Here is a 13,938-nt window from a genome sequence, read left to right as displayed (position 1 = left end):
TGTGTTGAAAAAATTGATGTAAATGGTTCCACAATTACAAACAAAGAAGATATCTCTAAAAGCTTTAATGAATATTTTGTTAATATTGGTTTCAATCTGACAAACAATGTGCAATATTCCAACCGTTTCTACAATGATAATGTATTTGTTAATGACAAATCAGCATATTTTACTCCTACATCATGTAAAGAAATTATCGATATCGTTCGTTGTTTGAAGAATGGTACCAGTGCTGGTTATGATGATATTAATATTACTGTTGTCAAGAAAATTATACATTTGATTTGTGTACCTCTTTGTTCTATTTTCAATTCTTGTTTGTCAACTGGTATTTTTCCTAATCAAATGAAAATAGCCAAAGTTATTCCAGTTTTTAAAAGTGGTGATCGCACTAATGTACATAATTACCGGCCTATTTCTGTCCTCCCTATTTTTTCTAAAATGTTTGAAAAGTGTTTATATAAGCGTTTAAGTACTTTCTTAACATCGTGTAATATTTTGTCTGAAAATCAACATGGTTTCCGAACGGGACACTCCACAACGACTGCTCTTCTTAATTTCATTGATAAAGTTTCTTATGCAATTGATTCTAGACAGTTCACAATTGGTTTATTTCTTGATTTAAGTAAAGCCTTTGATACTTTAGATCATGTAATTTTGTTACGTAAATTAGAGGCTTATGGTATTCGTGGAATTCTTTTGCAATTATTTAAAGATTATTTATCAAATCGTCAACAATTTGTTTCTATTCAAAATCAACAATCTTCATATTTGCCCATTCGTTGTGGAGTGCCCCAGGGTTCAATACTTGGTCCTTTACTTTTTTTAATTTATATTAATGATATCGTGAGTTCATCTGATTTGTTACATTTTATATTATTTGCAGACGATACCAGCGTGTTCATGTCTCATAATAATCTCCGTACGCTAGTTGATTCATTCAATTCTGAAATAAATAAATTAAGTGAATGGTTGATCAACAATAAACTAGTTTTGAATGTTGCTAAAACCCAATATATTGTATTCACTAAACGACGTATTGAAGATAATTTTGCAATCAATTTTTATGGTCATCAAATTAATCGTACTTCTTGTGTGAAATTTTTAGGTGTTCATATCGATGAATCTTTAACATGGCATGAACACGTTGGTGTCGTATGCAATCGTGTTGCCAAAGCTGTTGGCATTATTTACCGTTTGAGACATTTTCCAAGACATATTTTAGTTATGTTATATTATGCATTGATTTTCTCCCATGTCAATTATTGTAATATTGCTTGGTCAATACTATTACTTAACTATTTGTTTTGCAGAAAAAAGCCATAAGAATAATTTCTAATTCACCATATCATGCTCATACTTTGCCAATCTTTTCCCAGTTAAATCTCCTAAATGTTTATGACATTAATAGATTGAATATTGCAATATTTATGTTTATGTGTTCTAGAGGTTTATTACCATCTCCAATTACATCAAAATTTATTTTAAATAGTAACATACATAATTATAATACACGTAATGCTGTTGAATACCATCTGCCAAAAGTTAGAACTAATATTTCAAAGTTTACTATTTTTTATAAAGGTCCTCATCTATGGAGCACGATTCCAAACCATCTAAAGAATCAACCTTCCTTAAATAGTTTTTAAACGTTCCTTCCGATTGTTTTTATCAAATTTGTACTCAACAACCTGAATATCATAGTATATATATATATATATATGTTGTGTTTTTTTTTTTGTATAATGTTTTCCTTTTCCGTTTTACTGTTTCTACCTGCTTTCTTTTTCTTCTTAATGTTATGTTAATTACGTATTTGTTTAGGGGTCAACGTTTAACAAGGCTAAATGCTCTTTTTTGTTGACCCCTCATTCGACATAAATCTTCTTTCTTAACTAGTTTTCTTGTTAATTTTATTGTATTCATATTATCTGTAATGTTACCCTTCTACATGTATTTATATATTTCTCTTTTTTTTTTAATACTCTGTATGTATTGTATATGTTTTTTATGAAGAATGAAATAAATACCATACCATACCACCTACCTTAACAGATGATTCAATTTCTGCTCTAAACAAACCTTTAACCAAAAATGAACTTTGGACCACATTAAAGAATATGGGCACAAATGAAAGTCCTAGACTAGATGGCCTTCCTTGTGAATTGTATTTAACCCTTTTAAATGATATCATAGATTTATTTCTCCACTCTTATAATTATTATTTTCAAGAAGGAATTGTATCACAATGTCACAAAAGTGGAATAATCACTCCTCTTCCAAAAAAAAAGATAAAGATCCACTATTAGTGAAGAATTCTCGCCCTATCTCTCTATACTGAACTTTGACCATAAATTACTAGCCAACGTTATGATCTTCCATTTGAAGTCTTGTATAAATTATCTGATACATAGAGATCAGCGAGGGTTTTATGAAGGGACGTAACATTGGGGCAAATATTCGGGTTATAATTGATTTAATTGAATACACAGACTATATGAATGAGCCAGCTACAATTATTTTGTTAGATTTTGAAAAAGCGTTTGTAATTAGAATATAATTTTATTTTTCAGTATTGGACTATTTTAATTTTGGAGACAATTTCCTAAGTTGGATATAGACTTTTTACAATGCCAGAACTAGCTATATTTTAAACAATGGTTTTATGTCCAATCCGGTTGCAATTAAAAGAGGAATAATCCAGCGTTGCCCAATATCCCCTCTTTTATTTATACCAGCTATCGGAATTCTGGCTATTTGAGTACGACACAATTCAGTTGGCAACTTTGAAAAGAAGATAAGTCTTTTTGCGGATGACACAACTTGTTTTTAGAATACTTTGACTCAGTTTGAAAATATTCAGGTTGTCGCATTAATTTAAGTAAGTCAGATGCAATTCATATAGGAAAGCTGAAAGGCAGTACAATTATTCCACAAGATGCATTAGGGCTGAATTGGAGAATAAAAACGTTTAAGGCTTTAGGAGTTGTTTCTTCATTGAACACAAAAATGCTTTACGAACTGAATTTTGTCTCGAGACTTTTCATTATAGAACAGATTTTAAATTGTTGGAGGCATAGAAGCCTATCCTTGTTGGGCAAAATTGCTGTTGTAAAGTCGCTTTTACTCCCCCAAATGTTATTTTCGTTGTTAGTATTATGCATTGACCTGCCAAACCCTTTCTTTAAAAGATTAATTGGTTTGCTTTTTAAATTCATTTGGAGCAATGGCAATGAGTTAAGGGAGATATATTATGCAATGGTTATATAGTATATATATATTATGCAATATATTATATATTATGCAATGGTTATGAAAAAGGGGGTCTAAGGATGATTAATCCTTTAGTTTTTGCACAAGCGCAGAAAATGTTGTGGATGGCTAAACTCTTAGACGATTAATATGAAAGTTGTTGGAAAACAATATAAATATATATTCTTTCTACCTTTTGTGATGACTATCTTGCCCTTTTTACGGCAGATGCCCCAGAATCGGTTTTGGCAAAACCTAAAAATTGCCAGTTAACTGCGTTTAAATTCAAATTCAAATAATTTATTCACTCAATATAAAAAACAGACACATAGAATTGCGAATAAACGCATACATGTATAACAAACATAAAAAGATGGGCATAGCAAAATCAGTAGATGACAACAAAAATAACATAAATTGAGTGGGGATCAGATTAAAGATCTACTCAAAGATCTTGTGAATTCGACCCCTTAGAATAAAATAAATTGCACTGTATACTGTTGCATGTACAACAACAGAAGGGAGCGAATACATATACAGCTACAGCTGGGTCAGAGAGAAACAAGAGAGGGAGATAGATAGAGAGAGAGAGAGAGAGAGAGAGAGAGGGGAAGAGGAAGGAAAATTGAAGGAGAGAAAGGCAAGATGAGAAGTAAAGTTAATACATAGGATGAAATTAGACCCAAGCAGAATAATAGTACATACAAAATAGAAAATAGAAATAACAATTATTAGTAGATTTGTAATACTTGTTTGGAACAAGTATAGGTGGACTGATCCAACAAAAAATTGAGACAAAATAAAGGGTACATTTGAAATAGCTTTTTGTCTCAGCTACAACATATTCGGAGTTCAGCGTAAATGAAGCTAAAACGACGTAGATATTGCTCGCGAAAGACGGGAATGTAGAATCAAGTTTTGAGAAAAAGTCATGTCCCATAGAGAATACACGCAAAATGTGAAAAAATTAGCTTGCCTCCTTTAATCGCAAAAATACGCCATGATGCCTTTGTCAAAATGAAAAATTGTGACAACTGGATTTGTAGAGAATTGTCTCAGCTAGAACATATCAAAATTTTAAAGAAAATTAATCAATTTTTAGAAAGATACAATCAATTTTCCAAAAAAATGCTGACGTCATAATAGGCAAATTGAAATTTTGAGTTCGGAGGCCATTATGATGACGTCATGAGTTAATTGAGGGTCAAATGAGACATGAAATCATATATCTGATTCATACTCGCTCAAAATATGAAAAAAAAATTGGGGTCACCTTGCATCCTAAAGAGCTATAATGGATTTTGCATAGGCATGTTTTTGCCCATATATGCTATGTATTACAAGAGCTCGCGCGCATTGAAATTTATGTTAAACGGTCGATTATTCAATTATTTATAGTCATAAAGAGACAAACATGGTATCAATTTGTTTGTAAGAATATGTGGAATATTATGAAAGAAAAAAAATGGCGATTCTATGGTGTCTAATAGTTTTACGCGCGAAAATGCGCGCGCATGCGCGTGTGCGCGATTTTTAAAAAAATGCTTAGAATGGCCTAAAACGTATGCAAAATGATTTTGAGACGATTTTGAGCATTTCAAAATTTTGCGCGCGCATTGACGCGCGGACGTACGCGCACGCGCGCGTTATTTGACCTGAAATTGACCGGACGGATATTGACCCTGATCATGATAAATATGAATCAGAAATACCTTTTGGTTATGAAGATATGATCAGGAGTTGATTTTCGTAAAATTTTACAAAATGGCGCCTAGATGACGTCATCAGTGAAGGTCAATGTTGAAAACGTTATTGTGCTTTGTACATATGCCTATACATATGTGTGCCAAATTTCAAATTATTTGATTGAGCCATTTCCAAGTTATCTTGCCAACAAAAAAGTGGTTAGATATAAGAAAAATATATAATAAATAATAAATAAATAAAGGCAATTCTAACGAAATTATAAGGTGGTCTGTACGTTATACAGCCCACCTGAAAAGAAAAAACCCATACAAACCAGGGATATAACAATTAACATTGACATAAACAACAAAGAACAGGTGACTCAATGTGGATAAGATTGTAAAAGCCTTTCTTTGTATTGTCTCTTGAAAACATTCAGAGAGGGTGCAGATTTTAGATAAGGTGGCAATGCATTCCATAGTTTGGGACCTGCATAGTAAATTGTCTTTTGAGAAACTGAAGTTCTTGCATATGGGATGTGAAAGTCTGCATTTGAACGAGTGCAGTGGGAGTGGATTGAAGAGTTAATGGAAACATAGCGAGTCAGGGATAATGGCAAGATTTGTCTCTGACAAGAGAACATAAAAATGGCCAGTCTTAATTTATACAAATCGAATACATTCAAGATTTTTAATTGAGTAAATAAAGGTTTAGTGGAGGCAAGGAAAGGCATTTTACAAATTATCTTCGCTGCTCTTTTTTGCAATCTATTAAGTCTATTAAGACATGGTATTTATATAGGCAAGAAATGAAAAGAGATTTAGGTTCATGTCAGTTTCATTTACAATATTGTATTTGGTGGAACAGAAATGTAAGATTGCAAGATAGAACACATTTTTTTCTATCCACTTAGGTATGAAAGGGGTATTCATTCCATTTTTCATTTGCATAATGGTTCGGGTAACCCCAAAACATTTGAAGACATCGTAATTGAGTTTGACATTCTTATAAGAGACCGAAGAAAATGAGACTCCCTCATGAATAGCATATTTTTGGAGTGGTTTGATAATTCTCTTAATGTTGATGAGAATATATTTTATCGATTTGTTAAAGATCTATTTAGTCAAAAGAAAATGTCTAAGCATACATACAATATTCTGCTAAAGAAATACAGATGTACTGATGCCAAAAGGGAGAGTAAATGGGAGGAACTCTTTGGCCATCAACCCAAAGAGAAGGATTGGTCGAATATTCATACGAGTAACTTTTGTTGCACAATTTAGACTCAGTTAAGGAGTTTTTATTTCAAATTTTCCTTAATGCTATTGGTTTCAATGTATTTTTGTTTAAGATTGGGAGAAAGGAGTCTGCTAATTGTTATTTTTGTTCAGATTTTCCAGATTTTTTAGATCACTTGTTTTGTGACTGTAGAAAAGTTGTACCACTGTGGGAAAAATTGATCTTTTGTAATGTAAACTTGACCCTGGGAAGTATGTGTGCGTGAGTGTGGATGTGTGTCTGTGTATGGGTGCATGAGGGGGTGCTTGTTTTGCAGTTTTAAGAAGATATTATATATTATATTGTTGCTTTTACTCTGTTAATTTTTTCAGAAATAACAATAACAACATCTGTTTTAAAATAAAATTTTAAAAAGTTACCCATTCTTGGTCATATCAGCAGCGAGGTGAAGATTGAATAACGGGTCATCTCCTTCCCTCTGCCGACATCCTCAAATCCCTCATAATGACTGATTTAGTAACAGAGCTAGCTTTAGGTTCTCTTTTACTCTCGGATTAAACAAATTATTAGGTACAGGTTTGTTTTTATATTGCTCATGATTTGTAATTTGTGAATATGGGAAAAATTATGTTCATACAGTATTACTTTTTTGATTCGGCCTTTGGATACATTTTTCACCAAAACCTCTGATGGTTATTGCTTAAGTTTTTTGTTTCAACGACACTAAACAAGCAAGCGCTTTCAAGACACGCAGGAGAGCAAAACAGAAACCAAACGCACTTAAAAGCCTAATTGTCTTCTCTTAACCCCTTTCTATCTCTCTCTCTCTCTCTCTCTCTCTTTTCTCTCTCCCTCTAGATCTCGTTTGCATATCTGACTCTCTCTCTCCCTCTTTCTCTCTCTCTCTCTCTATCTGTATATCTATCTTTGGAGCACGAGGAGTGTCAAGAAATAATCAAAAGAAATAAGTGCTCTACAATAAACCATTATTATTTATTATCATTATCATCATTATATTTATCACTATCTTTCTATCTATTCACCGCGTATTTACCGCGTGTTTGTGTGCATGCTATCATTTATATACACGTCAGTATCGATAGCATTTAGTGCGAACGAAGTACTGAGACCTCTCCAACCATTCACGGTGATTGTTAAATATGAAGCCCGTATGCAGTGTTTCTTTGTCCGTCAATGAAAAACTAACAAAAAACAACGATCAAGCATGGGTTCTTTAAAGTCACTGTTTGGAAATGTTTGGATTTTCTTAGCATTGTGTAAGTGTGTTTTTCTTCTTTTACATAATGTTTCAAGTTCAATACTCTATTATATTGTTCCCTAGTATAACTTTATTAAATGCTTGATCATGCACTGTTAAACATTTTTTTTTCAGGAATGGAGGCTTGTATTCATATCATTGCTTGCACATATGCCAGTGTAGCTGCAGTTTTTAGACCACTTATCATTTTTAAAAACCTAGTTTAATCCTTAAAAGTGTTTTTTTTTTTGCTGAAAAGTTGTCTTGAACGGTTGATGTTATTACATTTTGCAAGACTCACAACAATATAACATTACAGGAATAATATTGACAGTAACCGTATCCCGACATGGAAAATGGATCTTGGCTCCTTTTTTCTTTTACCTCCCCTTTCTTCTCTCCGCTTCCCCCCCCCCCTCCCCCCCCCCCCCCCCGCTCCCTAATACCGCCTCCCCTCTCTAGCTTTCTGATCGACCCTCTGTCCTTCTTTCTTCTGTCCTCTTTCGTTATCCAATCCGTCCACATCGATCCTTCACTCCTTTTTTCCAAGCCTCCATCAACTCATTCTTCCGTCAGCCTGCTTATTCCGTTCACCCCTCCATTTCTCCACCCGAGCTCTCTGTCTGTCTCTCTCTCCCCCCCCCCCCACACCATTCACTATCTTGCATTATCTTTCTTATTTCCCCTTATTTTCTTCGCTCCACGTCTTTCACTAACCCCTCTTCTCCAAAGAATTAACCCTTTTGCCTTCTCCACGCCCCCCCCCCCCCGGTCCGCTCCGATTTTTCCGCCTGTCATTAATGTTGGTCCGTTCAATGTTCTTTTCCTCCTCGTTCCCCTCGACCCTCTCCTCTATGTCCCCTCAGCTCGTCCCCCCCCCCCCCCTCTTTTTCCCCCTGCTTCCACTCTCTGACCTCGCTCTCTCAGCTCCACCGTACCTCTCGGTTTCCTCTACTTTTGGTTCCCCTTTATCCTTCCCCTCCCCTTCCTGGTTCTCCCCTGCTTTCACGGAGTCTCATAATTTTACTCTCATCTTCCGCCTTTTGGTCGTTATCGTCTTTCATTTTGACATTCCTATATAATTATTATTGTCTCACTCATTTCTAGCCCGTCCTGCATTTTCGTCCTCCATTTAATCCTCATTTCCTTCACTTGATCCACCCCCCCCCCCTCTCTCTCTCTTCTCTACTTCCTCTTTTTCCTGCCCTCCTTTACCACCTCTCCTCTCTTTGTCCCACTCTCTCGTTCTCGCCTCGTCTCCTTCTATGCTCTCGATCGATTCTCCTTTCCCTTTCCCCTTCTGAACTCAACACAAGTGCAGAATGTAAGAACCAACTTAAAGTTAGCCTCGGTGAGACTGGTCTGGATGGACGTATCGGATCTAATGTAGTGGAAATACCTAGATACACAATCTTCCCTTTACTTACACGTATAAGAAGGCAATTATGTACTAGTTAGTAAAACAACACTTCTGCTAATTTCATAAAATTATCAAATATAACCTTCGGTACAACCCCTTATTCTTGATCAAATAACTTTCACACAAATAATATGCCCAAATGAAATATGATAATTCCCCCCACATGACTGAAATATGTAAATTATGCTAAATTTGGCAGTACCTATATTGACACGATGCGCCATTGCTGTAGCGCATGCGCAAATGCACTCACAAAAAAAAATGCTTAACCTCCCAATACCAAAGCCCTGATTTGTTACAATATATTGGCCAATCAGAGCTCGTCTGACTAAAAGAAAGTGTAAAATTACACCCCTCAGATGACTATTCTGTACTCCCTTGCGTATTTTGCTTCCTAAAAGGTGTAACAAGGGGCGCCCTATTTTTCCAATTTTGTTTTACTCCCCAAGAACCCCTTTTATTTCTCTGTGTGTACTGGGTCCATGTTTTCCCCAACTAATCGCCTTTCGTCCGCTCCTACCCCACTCCACCCAGGGGCAGATCTACGGGGGGGGGCGGGGTCAACCCCCCTTCCCCTTGCGCTGCCAAGTGAAAATGTGGTGTGCATAGACAAACGCCATCATGTGCAAAAAATAACCTCGCCGCTACGCGGCTCGTGGACCGGATGCTCCGTGTATTCATTGGGTCACCCCCCCCCCTCAGCAAAAAGCTAGATAATAATAATAATGATATTTAATTTTTATATAGCGCTTAATACAAATGTCTCTAAGCTCTTTACAAATGTACTATTACCCCGGTCATTGGGTTCAGTGCTTGCCCGCACACAATGTGTGCACAATTTTAATCTATTTTCCCTCCCTAAAGCAACCCAATCTTTGTTTGCATTCCTCTTATCCCCCCCCCATTTCTTCTCCTCTCTCTCTCTCTCTCTCTCTCTCTCTCTCGCTCTCTTTCTCTCTAATCCTTATCGGTTTCACTTTCTCCAGATTTTCTTGTCGCATTCTTTTCGCCTATTTTCTACCTGCTTGTTACTAATTGTGCTTGCTGTAGGACATAAAGATAAAGTTGAATTTAAAAAAAGATGTTACCTCTTTGAATAAAATAGTTTTGATCAATAACGATTAATCAATACACATCTGGGTAGATATAAACTATATATATCAGAAATGAATCACATTTGTCACGATCGTTTCATGCAAAAAGTTTACAAAATATATTCCAACTTACCGGGCAACAATGTGCACGACTCTCTGGCTTTCCCACTAGTAACACTTACAGTACAATTTATATTGCACCTGTAGAGTTTAGATACCCAATAGAGCATGTGTAACATAATAAAACACAGTGACAGAATATCAGAGCAAATCATTGCTATTGGTTGCCATTTAAGGATCTGCCACACAGCATAGCAGAGCACATAATGATTTCGTCAGAATCATTCATTTTGTTCTCCTTTCTTTCTTTATTAATTTTGTTCGCTTCATATCTCATGAATGCCGTGGTTGACGACAATGAAGTTTGCATGTGCATATATACAACAATTGTCAAAAGTGGTTATAAAAGTACCTATTTTGAATCCGCTATAACTCTTCAGAATGGCTGGTGACCCCTAATTTTATGTCACGTTCTAATAGGGTATGAATTAGAGATGCGATTTCATGCATCACGTTTGCTCTTAGAATGATTTGACGTCAACATAGTACCAATTAGAGGAAAACAATTGAATTTAATTCGATTAGGTAATATTTTGTTTGCCGATGTTGTTATGAATATATGTCGTCTATCCCTATTCTGATGTCTCCCATATGTAACTATGTTGTAGCTGAAACATTACTTTGCAAATGTACATTAATTCAATTGTTAATCAAAGACGGGATCGTGGGCAAAATTCTGATTTTAGGCGAAGATTTTAAAATCTACCATTATGGTTTTTACATGAACGTATTATTTGAATTGAGGATTTTCTGAGTCCTAATTTCTCATTGACTCTGTACGATCCGACATATTCGTATAATAAATAATCGACGGATAGTCAACCTGTTTGTAACGTCGAGCTACTCCTACTACCCATCCTTCTCAACCAGAGCTATAGTTCTACCATGGACCTACTTCGAACTATAAGCTAAGCTTTTTCAAGACTACCATCAGTCCTTTTCAGGACGACACAGTGTCAAGAAACCGAGAGTCCTTTCCAGGTCTTCCCAATCCTCCCACTTCTCTCATATGGTGCAACCGCAAGCCTACTGTATATCTACATAACCATGCAAGCCGATACTTATAAGCAGCATAAATACATAATCAATACTTTAACTCAGTGAACGACGTGTTACTTTGTTTTTCGTTCGCCTATTCCTGGCATTAATTTAATGATAACAGGGTTGTACTGAACAATATTCCGCCCAATCATGTTTACTGTTTCTATATCATTACTAAAATGAGCTTGTACATATTTTTTATGAGTGTTATATGAGAGAACGGTGTTGTTTTATTGACCAAATCTCTCATTGAGTTTCTACATGCGTTATGTCTCGATCAAAGCGGCAGATCACCCAAATCGTCTCCGCGACGGATTAAATGTCTAATCTTTGTTGTCCTTTTCCTGCTAAATCGCTCCTTGCATTTTGCGTATACATGAATGTTTTATTTTTCTTTTTATGGACTGGATGGAAGCAAAGTAGGATTTGTGTACGCGTGTGTGTGTGAGTGTGCGTGTGCGTGCGTGTGTGTGTGTGTCATGTATGCTGAATTAAAAGAAAGAAGTTATGAAATTATCCAATATGAAAATCAACAACGTTGAAGTACCTGTATATACAACGCATTTAAAAAATTAGAATACAATGTTCAGTATATGGTTTGGCGCGAGAGTTTTTTTACCTGACCGCTAACAAAGTACGTGTATGATTGTTGGTAAGCAACGAGGGGACCGACGTACAAAAGGGACCATCATTAAAAACCTATTGAGGCTTGACAAGTTGATCATAATGCAGGCTTTACTAAATACATATGTATATGTATATATATATATGTATATATATATATGTATAGTTTACTAAAGGCGTCATTAGAGGGACATTTGTAGTGAACATGAGTCATTACGTAGACATTGTCATTAGGAGGACAATATGGTGTCCTCTTAACGTTTTATTTCTCATAGAAGGCTTAATTTGTTTATATATATATATATTATGTAATTTCACTAAAGGCGTCATTGGATGGACATTTGGGGTGAACAAATGAGTCATTAAGTTGACATTAGGGTTAGGGTTAGGGTTAGGTTTATGGTTAGGTTTTAGAGTTAGGGTTAGGTTTATGATTGTTATGATGTCCATTCAATATAATCGTTAATGTTTATCACACGATACTTAGTCATACATGTATATTGTAAAATAAAAATTAGAACATTTATTTTCTAATTGTCTCACGACAATAGATAAAAACACATTTCAATTACTCACTTGTCTGAAAATCCAAAATTAAACATCCAAGAAACCTGTACTGTTCCTGCATTTGATAAGGCGATTAATTGTGAAAGACCTGCATTTGACAAAATGAATGCCTTAACTTCCCGTGTAGGTTGGAAGACCCGTGCATGAAAGGAAAAATGGTGTCTGTTTTGAAAGCGGGCTTTGGTAAGCTTCAGTAATTTTGTTATACTGTATTATGACGTCTGTTGCAAGCAGGGGGGGGGGGGGTTATTTCTTATTTGATAACAGTGATTTACAAATGTCGTTGAAATGACATGATTTTTCGGTATTTTTTCTCAATTTGTGTGTAAGTCATATACCTTCTATGCGCTTGTTGGAAAATTAGAAATTTCCAAATTTACAGTCGGGCGAAAAATATGCTTATTTAGAAGCATTTATGTCGGGGCCTGCAGAACGGCTGGGCTTGGGGGCCCGAGCCCCCTTACTTTTTGAAAAAATTATGTTACAAAGAAAAGGAAAGAAAGAGAGAGACAAAACAAATAAGTGACCCTGCCAATGTCACAAACGAGGTATCAAAATATATGACCGTAATTAAATGCCTAAAAGCCCAGAGCTTACGAGGGTTCCGCCTCCTCCCCCGGACCCAACCAAGGGCCCTATGGCGGTCCCCTGAATGCTCATCTGACCGTGAATAAAGACCTAAAGCTCCGAGCTTTCGGGGGCCCTGCCCCTGAACCCCACCAAGGGACCTAAGGCGGCCTCTGGATGCTCATCTGACCGTAATTAAATACCTAAAACCCCTGAGTTTCCGAGGGCTCTGCCCTCTGGACCCCACCAAGGGCCCTAAGGCGGGCCCCTGGATGCTTATCTGACCGTTGTTAAATGTCTAAAAACCTATGAGCTTCCGGGGGCTCTGCCCCCCTGGACCACATCAATGGCCTTAAAGAGGACCCCTGGATGCTCATCTAACCGTAATTAAATACCTAAAACACCTGAGCTTCAGGGGGCTCTGCCCCTGGACTCCCCGCCAATTAGTGACCTGCTAGTGTCACAAATAAGGTATGTAAATAGGCTTATCTGACTTTCATTTAATGCCTAAAAAACTCTGGGCTTCCGGGGGCTCAGTCCCTTGACCCCCTGCCGGGACTCAGGCCCTGGACCCCACGCCAATTTATGCTCTTCCTGATCGTTAATACTCCACTTTGAAAAACGTTCAACGGAGCCTGCATGTAACGTGTAAGAGTGGTGGTGATGATGCCGATTTTTCTGCCCCCCCCCCCCTTCCAGACGTTTTTGCTCATTACGCAACTGCCCCTGGAAGGTGAGCCCCCTGGAATGTTCCCCCCCCCCCCCCCCCCCCCCCCCCGAGCTGCTTCTGGCGCGCCTGGCCGGTATACCTAACTCTGTAGGTTTTGGCTGTATCAGAAGCAGTTGTAGTCACTATGAATATGACTGACAAAGAAAGCGGACAAAATTTACAGTTCCTCAGGCAGACAAAGGAACATCCCTTCACTGCTATTATGTAAAAATGTGTAGAACAGGTGTCACATGCATATTCACCTTTTTACATAATAGCAGTGAAGGGATGTTCCTTTGTCTACCCGAGGAACTGTATATTTTGTCCGCTTTCTTTGTCCGACATATTCATAGTGAGTACG

The 13,938-nt window shown here is 36.7% G+C and overlaps 1 long non-coding RNA gene across 1 annotated transcript; it reads left to right on the top strand.

Moving 5' to 3' along the window:
• The first annotated feature begins 3,785 nt into the window (after positions 1-3,785).
• LOC115927107 lies at positions 3,786-5,363 on the top strand. The gene is made up of 3 exons (XR_004065413.1): positions 3,786-3,986; positions 4,176-4,180; positions 5,256-5,363. It is a non-coding gene; the product is annotated as an uncharacterized LOC115927107 (long non-coding RNA).
• The last annotated feature ends 8,575 nt before the right edge of the window (positions 5,364-13,938 follow it).

Source organism: Strongylocentrotus purpuratus, unplaced genomic scaffold (genome assembly GCF_000002235.5).
Source record: "Strongylocentrotus purpuratus isolate Spur 01 unplaced genomic scaffold, Spur_5.0 spur5_scaffold_20, whole genome shotgun sequence".
Classification (NCBI taxonomy): Eukaryota; Metazoa; Echinodermata; class Echinoidea; order Camarodonta; family Strongylocentrotidae; genus Strongylocentrotus; species Strongylocentrotus purpuratus.
This window is presented reverse-complemented; position numbering and strand designations above follow the sequence as displayed.